The sequence below is a fragment of the Bubalus kerabau genome, chromosome 13, assembly GCF_029407905.1.
Source record: "Bubalus kerabau isolate K-KA32 ecotype Philippines breed swamp buffalo chromosome 13, PCC_UOA_SB_1v2, whole genome shotgun sequence".
Classification (NCBI taxonomy): domain Eukaryota; kingdom Metazoa; phylum Chordata; class Mammalia; order Artiodactyla; family Bovidae; genus Bubalus; species Bubalus kerabau.
Window position 1 is genome coordinate 25968077 of NC_073636.1, and position 10982 is coordinate 25979058.

The 10982-nt window shown below is 44.9% G+C and overlaps 1 long non-coding RNA gene across 1 annotated transcript; it reads right to left on the reverse strand.

Annotated features, from left to right (window-relative positions):
• Positions 1-496: 496 nt before the first annotated feature.
• Positions 497-1799, reverse strand: LOC129625442 (uncharacterized). The gene is made up of 3 exons (XR_008701446.1): positions 1321-1799; positions 974-1061; positions 497-653 (listed from the first exon to the last, which is right to left on the reverse strand). It is a non-coding gene; the product is annotated as an uncharacterized LOC129625442 (long non-coding RNA).
• Positions 1800-10982: the final 9183 nt, after the last annotated feature.

The following is a 10982-nucleotide window of genomic DNA, read 5'->3' on the forward strand; positions in this document are numbered from 1 at the left end:
TAAAGCTCTAATACTTTGGCCACCTGATGCGAAGAACTGACTCATTGGAAAAGACCCTGATGCTGAGAAAGACTGAAGGCAGAAGGAGAAGGGGACGACAGAGGATGAGATGGTTGGATCACCGACTCGATGGACATGAGTTTGAGCAATTTCTGGGAGCTGGTGATAGACAGGGAATCCTGGTGTGCTCCATTCCATGGGGTCGCCAAGAGTCAGACACAACTGAGCAACTGAACTGACTGAAAGGAATAGTGGTCTTCAAGTATCAGAAAATCTGATATGAATCACATGAAAGAAAGATGACACTTGGTCCCTTGTCTCCCAGAAGGCAGAATCATTCATTCATTCATTCATTGAACAAACTTGTTGAGCACGTATTACTTTTTATTAAGCCAAGTTTTAGAAGTCCAGGAATAAAAGGAACTCAAAAACCACACAGTCTAGTGGGCACGAAGGACACATCCCAGCTTTCTGAAACTTGCATTTATGTCTCTTGTGGCAGCAGTGTTCCTTGGACAGGCATAGCCCCCTCGCAATGAGCCGCCTTCTGCGTGGGATCATTTATTGTCCGGACTCAAGGTCTGTACCATGTCCCTGACCAGGATCATCCACAAAAATCTTTCAAAAGCTCCCAGTTACCTCTAGAATAAGATCTAAAATCCAAAGGACACCCAAGGCTTGTTTTCAAAATCTCTTTTTTCATCAATGTCTCCTGCCACCGCCCACCCCAGCCATTTTAAATTAAGTTCAGTTCCCTAAATGCGCTGTGCGCTCCCTCTGTCTTCCCAATGCTGTATGCCTGTCATCATCGCCAGCCCCTGGCTGACTTCTGTGTTTCCACTATGACAATGCGGTTACCCGCCTACTTCAGGAGGCCCCTGTGACTCCTGCTGGCCGTGTTCCATGAACCCTCCTCTGTGCTCTGGGGTACACAGTCCCCCTTTGTTACTTATCCTAGTGAACTGTCACTTACCTAGAAGCTCTGTGAAGACTGGAATGTTTTCTCTTGGTATCTCAGCACCCGGTGCAGTGGGTGGCACAGAGCTGGTCTTCAAAAATGCCTGTTAAATATATCAACGAATGAAGAGTTCCGATTGCACCAAGAGATTAAGTACTCCCTAAAACAACTTTTAATAGAGTATCATCTATAAAAATGTTGAGTCACTCTGTTGTACACCTGAAACTGATATTATAAATCAACGATACTTCAATTTAAAATAAAATGGTAAGCATTTCCAAAGATAGAACTGTTCACTGACTTTCACCTTTTGACAATGAATCTAAACAGAGGAAACATGAGAGAGCTCTTTAGAAACTCACTTCTAAGGTCAAGACCACCATTGACCTCTAGGCGACAGGAGCCTGAAGTGAGTCAGGTAACAGGAAGCACACCCTGAAACTTGCTCCGCAGGGACACGAAGAGAGGATGAGGAGGGATTGTTGACAGTCATCATCAGAAGGTGATCTCCATTTGCTGCTCTGTGAGTTGTCCTGGCATCGCAGGGGGCATCCAGCCTTTCTCTCCTACATGAAGGCTGGCACCGGGCAGTCCATGCGTCAGGGCAGTAAAACAATCCCGCATGAAGGGCAGCACGTTGTCCGTGGGCTGTGCCAGCCTGAAGAAACAGTGCTGCCTTTGAGAGACACAAAGAGCCACTGTCCTTGCCTCTTTTTTTCTTCTTCAAAAACTGTCAGAGTCCAAAACTCGCTGCGGAGATAACAAAGGCTCCTCGCAGACTGAGCAGAAGGCTGTAGCCGTTCCACCTGTAGAACCCCAGCCAAAACCAGCCCACAGGCCATAGCCCACAAGATTAAGGTAATCAAGCATCCTTCTCACCTAGTCCATAATCTGAAAGAAAAATAAGCTTTGCTGAAAAAAAAATAGAATGCCCCCCCTTTTTTTTCTCTGCCCCTATTGGTTCAGGACTGCTCTGTTCTCACCCATAGAGTGAATCAGCTTCTGCATGCCAGGATGTCTCCTTGGTAATATACACCCTACTTGCTGGTGTTTTTCATGATGCTGCCATTATATCTGTGTACTATAAAAGCCTGAGGAGTTATTTTATCAAAGACTGAAGAACCATCCATAGAGTAGCTCCTGTGCTAAATGGGAGGTTGGACTGATTGACCACCGAGATCCCTTCCTGGTTCTGTAATTAGAAGGCAGGGAGAGGGAACATGTAATTCATTCAAGTCTGTGGTCACCCGGTAGTCACATTAATAACGCAAATGGCTCAAATGTGGACAGTGCTGCCAAGGAGTCAAGTGCAGAGGGCAAGGGCAGTTGGGAGAGGACAGAGGGAAGAGGAAGGCTAAGAGACGGGCTGCAGTTAAGAAGAAAGTTGACATCAATCTACACTGGGCACGCGCTGTGTTTCAGGCAGGAGCTCATGACACAGGTGAAAAGCAAATTGCTTTGAGACGAGCAGTGAAAAAGAGACCTGTACTCAGGCTACTGCAATGCAATAGGCTGGGTGCCATGGTGTGTCCGTGCAGGTAGCACAGCGTGTCTGGAGGCAGATAGAATAAAACTTCTTCAATTAGGCAACGAGTGAGCTTAAGCTTAAGAATGAACATCAGCTAATTTAATTTGGGAGGACGGGGTGGGCGGAGAGTCTACACAGAAAGGACAGCAAAAGCTAAGCTGTGAGATCATGGCAGACACAGCTGCAGGCAGTTCCTGGGCATGGCTGGTGTAGAGCACACCTGTGAAAAGACACCAGAAGTACTGGGAAACAGGGAGCTACCAGAACTGTGAAGGTCTCTCCTGCCATGCATAGCGGTGGAGGATTTACTGTCAGTGTTGGGAAGACATGGGTCCCAGAGCCCTAGGGAAGAACCGCTTCCTGGCAGGGACCTGTGGAGTGGACAAAACTTCAGAGAGGGCAAGAGACTATAGGCACTGGACTTCCCAGGCTAACAGAAACAGGAGAGAAGGGGGCTGGGCACAATCTTTAAGAGAATGACCTAGCCATTGACATTATGACAAAAGCTGGTTAGAACCAACTAAGTCCAAGATGGCAGAAGATTCAACTTTCAGTGGACCCTGAACTTCATTATATGCTCACTGTAATGTGTTAGCATTACAAATTGCCAACATCTGTTGGATCATCAAAAAAACTAGAGCGTTCCAGAAAAACATCTTCTTCTGCTTTATTGACTACGCCAAAGCCTTTGATTGTGTGGATCACAACAAACTGTGGAAAATTCTCCAAGAGATGGAAATACCAGACCACCTGACCTGCCTCCTGAGAAATCTGTATGCAGGTCAAGAAGCAACAGTTAGAACTGGACATGGAACAACAGACTGGTTCCAAATTGGGAAAGGAGTACATCAAGGCTGTATATTGTCACCCTGCTTATTTAACTTACATGCAGAGTACATCATGCAAAATGTCACGCTGGATGAAGCACAAGCTGGAACCAAGATTGTCGGGAGAAATATCAATAACCTCAGATATGCAGATGACACCACCCTTATGGCAGAAATCGAAGAATTAAAGAGCCTCTTGATGAAAGTGAAAGAGGAGAGTGAAAAAGTGGTTTAAAAGTCAAATTCAGAAAACTAAGATCATGGCATCCAGTTCCATCACTTTATGGCAAATAGATGGGGAAACAATGGAAACTGTGAGAGACTTTATTTTGGGGGCTCCAAAATCACTGCAGATGGTGACTGCAGTCATGAAATTAAAAGACACTTGCTTCTTGGAAGAAAAGCTGTGACCAACCTACACAGCGTATTAAAAAGCAGAGACATTACTTTGCCAACAAAGGTCCATCTAGTCAAAGCTATGGTTTTTCCAGCAGTCATGTATGGATGTAAGAGTTGGACTATAAAGAAAGCTGAGCAGCAAAGAATTGATGCTTTTGAACTGTGGTGTTGGAGAAGACTCTTGAGAGTCCCTTGGACTGCAAAGAGATCCAACCTGTCAATCCTAAAGGAAATCAGTCCTGAATATTCATTGGAAGGACTGATGCTAAAGCTGAAACTCCAATACTTTGGCCACCTGATGCAAAGAACTGACTCATTGGAAAAGACCCTGATGCTGGGAAAGATTGAAGGCAGGAAGAGAAGGGGACAACAGAGGATAAGATGGTTGGATGGCATCACCGACTCAATGGACATGAGTTTAAGCAATCTCTGGGAGTTGGTGATGGACAGGGAAGCCTGGTGTGCTGCAGTCCACGGGGTCGCAAAGAGTTGCACACGACTAAGTGACTGGAACTGAAATGAACTGTGTGCCTGGAAGTCCCTACCTGTGTTACTTGATTTAATTGTAGTGAGATTACTATGAGAAAGGAATTATTTTCATTTAACAGGGAAGAAAACTGAGGATCAAAGAACTTAGAGATCCTGCCAAAGTCAGGAATCAGAAGGGTGAGGTTCAAAACCAGGTATTTTCCCATTCCCCCAACCACTGGCTTCTGTTTTTCTTCCCCCGGTGCGACCCCTCATTTATTTCTAAATCACCCTCCCTTACTACATTTTTTTTTTCAGTTGTAAAATGAGCCCAGAAAAGGACTGCTAAAATGTCCCTCACCTTCCTTAAAACTGAGTGAACAAATGTGAAAGTATCTGCAATGAATAATATGTAAGATATATTGAAAGGATCCTTGCAGTAAAAAGATATGTGGCTTGCATTACCGAGGAGCCTCAGCTGAAGTCCCGACAGGTAGTGACAACACAAAGATCATTTTGATTCCAAGACTGGTACAGGAGAAGCAGGGAGAGGAGGAAGCGCACTGCACTTCCACGTGACTGTTTTTGGAGAATTAAAAAAAAAAAGCTTTGGTGAGCTAATCTTGAACTTGAGGCACTGTTCCTTTGTTGTCCAGCTGCTGCCTTCGAATCCTGTGTTTGTGTTACCCACAATTGCCACGGAAGCGTTTCATTTCATTTATTTATTATTCATATCCCTCTAACTTCCAAAGATAAATGCAAAGCGGGGAAGTGAAGCTTTTTCATTTCCATGCACTAGATTCGTATCTCAGCCGCTTTGTTTTGCTGATATGTCAGTGTAAAAACCACGGAGCTCCTACAACCACCCGTGCAGAGGGCTGGGCGACAGCGATTACTCTAAAATTCAAATATTTGGATTCGATGCAGAGGTCCAGTGCCAAGGACATGCTGATCTGCGATTGAAGAGCTAAAACATGAAAGTCCCAATCTTCCTCTCCCCTGACTGTGTCGAAGGGACGCGCTGTGGATTTAATCTCTTTAATCTGCCTAGCTGCTTCCAAAGCCACAATTATTCTGAAACCAGGCAAGGGCCAGCAGCGCTGCTGGGTCCGCCCCTGAGTGCAAGGCGAGGCTGGGACCACAGATCCCCACAGACTCTTTGTTCTGTAGCAGAGGATTCTCTCGGTGGCCAGCTGAAGGACTTTTCTTTGTGTTGTGATTGACAGACATGAATTAAATATCACCCTACTGGGCTTTCTGATTGGTGAATGGCCATGGATTACAAGAATGTCTGGGGAAAATGGCGTTTCATGATAGGAAGACAAGACCAGAAAGGCAGGGCTTTTCCAGCTAATCCTGAACTTGACAACAGCAGAGACCTTGATTCTGGGCTCTGTGTGTGTGTGCGCGCGTGTGTGTTAGCTTGATATGCCTTGTTCAGGTCTGGGAAGGATGGATCCTAGAATGGTCTAAGAGAACAGGATGAAGCCAAAGGAAGTAAAATAACTTGGGGGGGCGGGGGTGGAGAGAAAAGTACTATTTTCTTTAAAAGACTGAAGTTTCTGGAGCTGTGCTTTAAGGATTCTATCCTTCAAAGGGTCTGGCATCGTCCTTGGGGCATTTTTTATTTCTCAGTTTTTCAGCAGGCAATTAGCGTTCCTTAGGGCAGCTGCGGGGACCTTCAGCGTCCACCCTGTTCCCAGCATACAATGCACAGCCTTGGGCATAAACAGCTCTGCACACTCAAGCCCCCGGTTCTGGGCAAATAGAGACGGTGCAATCAGAAAGTCCTAAGTGTGGAGAGGTGGGGGGGGAAAGAAAAGCATCCCAGAATCCTAGGTGATTCAGCATGTAGGTGGCTAACTAGGAAAAGAGGAAATGGGAACAAAAATGACCAAATGACAGAAGCACACCTATTGTCTAGCCTAAGAGCTGGTGAGAGGGTTACATGAGTGTCAGTTTCAAAGAAAGGCGATTACGCTGGTTCAACTGACCCCCAGCGACAGAAAGCAGTGATTCTCAACAGAGGTCAGAAGCAGCGTTCTTAGCCTTAAGTTTATATTTTGTGAATGATGTTTTCTGATGCTTGGAATGCTATGGTATAACATATATTCCAGTGTGAACATACGCTGGACTCAGGTTTGCTATCAGTGGCAGACAACATTAGGGAGGAATCTTTTGCCCAGCTTTCTTATTTTTAAGATTCTTTTTTTTTAAAGCCTGTATTGAAGTTTTTACAACAGTGCTTCTGTTTAATGTTTAGTTTTCTGGCCATGAGGCATGTGGGATTTTAGCTCTCTGACCAGGGATCGAACCTGCACTCCCTTCATTGGAAGGCAAAGTCTTAACCACTGGACCACCAGGGAAGTCTCCTGGCTTTCAATAAATATTAACATTTTGTAAAGTAATTATCCTCTAATAAAATAATTTAAAAAATAAAGAAAAATGCAAAAAAAAAATCAAAATTGTTTTGCCACTGAGTTGGGCACAAAGATTCCTTTGGTAAGATGAGAAGGCAGAAGTATTCAAATGTTGGCCAGATTTGGGGCAGTTAAATTTTTTTTTTTTTAAAAAGGGGCAAAGAGTTTGTTTGGCCTAGGAGTTGTTACTGTGTCTTGAAAGGTAGTCTGTGTTTACCAGGGCACCTGTGACAGGCTTGTAACCCTCAGCTGGGAAAACTCCTGGGCACCACACAGGTGAGCAGATGAGAATTGGAAGCTAATATCCAAGTATCAGCAGAGCAGCCATGGACAAATCCAGAGCAGAGGGGCTGTAGCAGATGAAGCACATGGGGCACAGAGCTTAAGAAATCAGGGAAAAGCTGAGAAAACACTTCCCAATCCTGGCAAGAAAATTTGGGTGATAGGTAGGGTCCATGGCACCAGAATCATGCTTAAGCCAAAGATTCATACTCCAGGCATCTCAGCCTGGGAGCTGTAATGTTTCCCGAAGAAGCAGAAGTGACTCTTGGCATGGCCAGGGTTGAGGAGGCGGTGTGACCATATGGCTCCTCTACTGGGATGTGTTGAAGGTGGTTGTGAAGGGAAGAGAAATACAAGGCAGACGTTTTGGGAAAGCAGAACTCGAGCTAACCACCTACACTCTCTGGCTGCTGGAAATGGCATCCTTGTTTTGGGATAGAAGTTTGGGAGTTTTCATGTTCATGTACATTCTAATCAAAGTGAGCTCCTTATTTAGAGGTTGCACAATCCCAGTGGACTGTTTGCAGCAGTGGCGAATAGATGCCTGGCTCTTCAGCTTTCAGTGCAACAGTGCCAGCTCCGGGAAGCCTTCCTAAGTTGGAAGAGCTCTACTCCGGGAGGAAATATGAGTAATAACAAAGGTGCTTCTTTAATAGACTTGGTACATCCCCACCTCCTCCCACAATATTTTGTTGCTGTTTTTTTTTTTTCTTCCTAAGGTATGCTGTGTTGTTAGGAAGATTTATGAGCTGTGTGTTCCTTTGGCTCCTTCGTGAATCCAAGCAGTTCGGTCCTAAGGTCTTGGCTATGATGTCACAGAAGGGAATGGGATTACGAAGGCGTCAGAGGAGTGGACTGGCTGTGATGGAGGGTATGACTGCTAGGGCTGTCATTACAATATACTACAGTCTGGGTGGCTTAAGCAGCAGCAATTTAATTCTGTTAGGCCTAATAATTCTGAAGGCTCGAAATCTAAGATCAAGGTATCAAAGACAGCTCTCCCTGGATTGTAGAGAGCCATCTTCTCCCTTTGCCCTCCTGTGGGCTTCCCTTGGTGGGTGTCTGTGTCCTAATCTCCTCTTCTCATAAGGACACTACGCAGATCAGATGAAGCCCACCTTAGTGACCTCATTTGACCTTAGTTATCTCCTTAAGGATCTTCTCTCTAAATAGATTCTGAGGTACTGGGGATATGGAGTCCAACATATGAATTTGGGGGGAGAGGATACAATGCAGCCCATGGGATGCCCTTGTGGGCTCCCTGGATACCTGGGAGGTATAATTGCTTTGGGGTCTATAATATTGTGGTGAAACAGTATTCGTACAAAAGCAGAATGCTGGATTTCCGTGGTGGTCCAAGGAAGAAGAATCCTGTTAATGCTGGGGACATGGGCTCCATCCCCGATCCTGGAGGATCCCACATGCCTTGGGGCAACTGAGTTGTGCTGCAGCTCCTGAAGCCCTCGCACCCTTGAGCCTGTGCTCCACAACAAGAGAAACCACCACAATGAGAAGCCTGTGCACAGCAATTAGGAGTAGCCCCCGCTCCCTGCAACTAAAGAGAGCCTGTGTGCAGCGCAAAGACCCTGCACAGCCCAAAGTAAATAAATAAATATTTTTTTAAAAGCAGAATGTTTACGGACCTGTGACCAGTGGATTTCCACTCAATCACAGACTCATTATCATAACCCTATTATTATAACACACCATGTAATCATCCTATCGATATCAATAAATATTTACTGATTAGTAAATAACTCTTCTTTCCTGAAAAGACTCACCCTTCCTCGTAAGGATTCGACAGCTGAGAGGTAAGCCAAGGTCTCAGGTTATCTGCTGATGGCCTCCTATTGAGTGAATTGTGGGCAGTCTCTAGTGAACTGTAAAGCATCATAAATAAATAAATAATCATAAACTGTAAAGCCTCACGTTAAACAACTTTTGTCAACATAAATTAAGAGACTGCTCTTTACGACACTATCACTTCAGTTTCTTCAAGTCTGTTGGCTTGTCTCCTGAGTAGGTAACTCTGAGAAGGGTTCCTCTCCAGAAAATAGAGGGCGAGATGCTGGGCAAAGAGCCTCCTTCAAAATGAGTTTCTGTGGAAAATGCTAGATTGGCAGGGGTGGGGCAGAGACCCTTCACTTCAGGCTCAGGCCAGACCAAAGCCAAACATGCTCTTGGTTAACTGATGGGCTATTCCAGGCAGGTTTGTGGGCAGATGAGATCCCCACATGGCAAGAGTCTAGCCCTAGAAGATTCTAGCATGAGTTAGTTGGCTGTAGTCCCAGAAGACAAGTCCCTGCTCTGGGAACACACTGGTTAACAAGTGTTACTGTTGCAGCCGCCCTGAGGCAGGCCTGCATCGGGACTACCTCTAAGTTAACACAGGCCTTAGAAGGAAGAGCAAAGTTGTGGCTCAGAGTTGGGAAAAGGGATGAAGAATTGAATGCTGTAATATCTAAGGCCCAAGAAGACGCAGACACTTTTTTTATTGTAGTAAAATACACATAACATGAAGCTTACCATTTGGGGACTTCCCTGGTAGTCCAGTGGTTAGGAATCTGCCTGCCAATGCAGGGGACATGGGTTCGATCCCTAGTCTAGAAAGACCCCACAGGCCATGGAGCAACTAAGCCCGTGTCTGACAACTATTGAGCCCAGGCTCCAAACAAGAGAAGCCACCAGAACGAGAAGCCCAAGTAGAGCAACTCGAGAAAGCCCATGCACAGCAATGAAGATCCAGCACAGCCAAAATTAATAAATAAATAACATAAGTTACCAAAACAACCTTACCATCTTAATCATTTTAAGTGTCCAGTTTAGCAGCATCACATAAAGCCACGTTATTGTATAACCATCACCAACATCCACCTCCAGAACCTTTTTCATCCAGCAAAACTGACACTCTGCACCCACTGAACACCAACTCCCCCTTCCCACCTTGCTCCACTGCCTGCCAACCATTCTGCTTTCTGTTTCAATGAACTGACTGCCGTGGGGCACCTCATATAGGTGGAATCATACAGTATTCGTTCTTTTGTAACTGGCTCATTTCACTTAGCGTAATATATTCAAGGCTCACCCATGTTTTAGCATGTGTCAGAATTACTTCCATTTTTAATTAAAAATTTTTTTCTATTATTTATTTTTAGTTTACTTTTTGGCATTCTGGGATCTTAGTTCCACAACCAGGGATGGAACCCATGCCCCATATAGTGGAAGCATGGAGTCTTAACCACTGGACCACCAGGGAAGTCCTTACTTTCTTTTTTAAGGCTGAAAAATATTCCGCATTTTGCTTATTCATCTATTCATTGATGGACACTTGGGTTGCCTCTACATTTTGGCCACTGTGAATAATGCTCCAATGAACATGGTTGTACAAGTTATCTGCTCGAGTTCCTGCTTTCAATATTTTTGGACATTTACCTAGAGATGAGTTCACTGGAAAGGCTCATTCTTAAACCCAAGCCTCTCAGACTATTTTCTAGCCTAGGAGGAAACAATAAGAATAAAAAGGGAATTATGGCTTTCCCTGGGTATATGCTCAGGAGTGGGATTTCTGGGTCACATGGTAGTTCTATTTTTAGTTTTTTTAAGACAACAAGGAGTTGGGGTGGGGTGGGGGGGGTGCTTCCCTGGCAGTCCAGTGGTTAAGACTTTGTCTTCCAATGCAGGGATGCAAGTTCTATCCCTGGTTGAGGAGCTAAGATTCCATATGCCTCCTGTGGACAAAAAGCAAAACATAAAATAGAAACAATACTGTAACAAATTCAATAAAGACTTTAAAAAAAAGAGTAGCACTGAAATATAAATATTACCATATGTAAAATGGGAAGGGCAACCCATTCCAGTATTCTTGCCTGGAGAATTCCATGGACTGAGCAGCCTGGCAAGCTACAGTCCATGGGGTTGCAAAGAGTCAGACATGACTGAGTGACTAACATTTTCACTTTCCAGGGAGTTCAAACCTGGTGCTCTGTGACAACCTAGAGGAGTTGGATGGGGTGGGAGGTGGAAGGGAGGTTCAAGGGGGAGGGGACATATGTATACCTATGGCTGATTAATGTTGATATATGGCAGAAACCAATACAGTA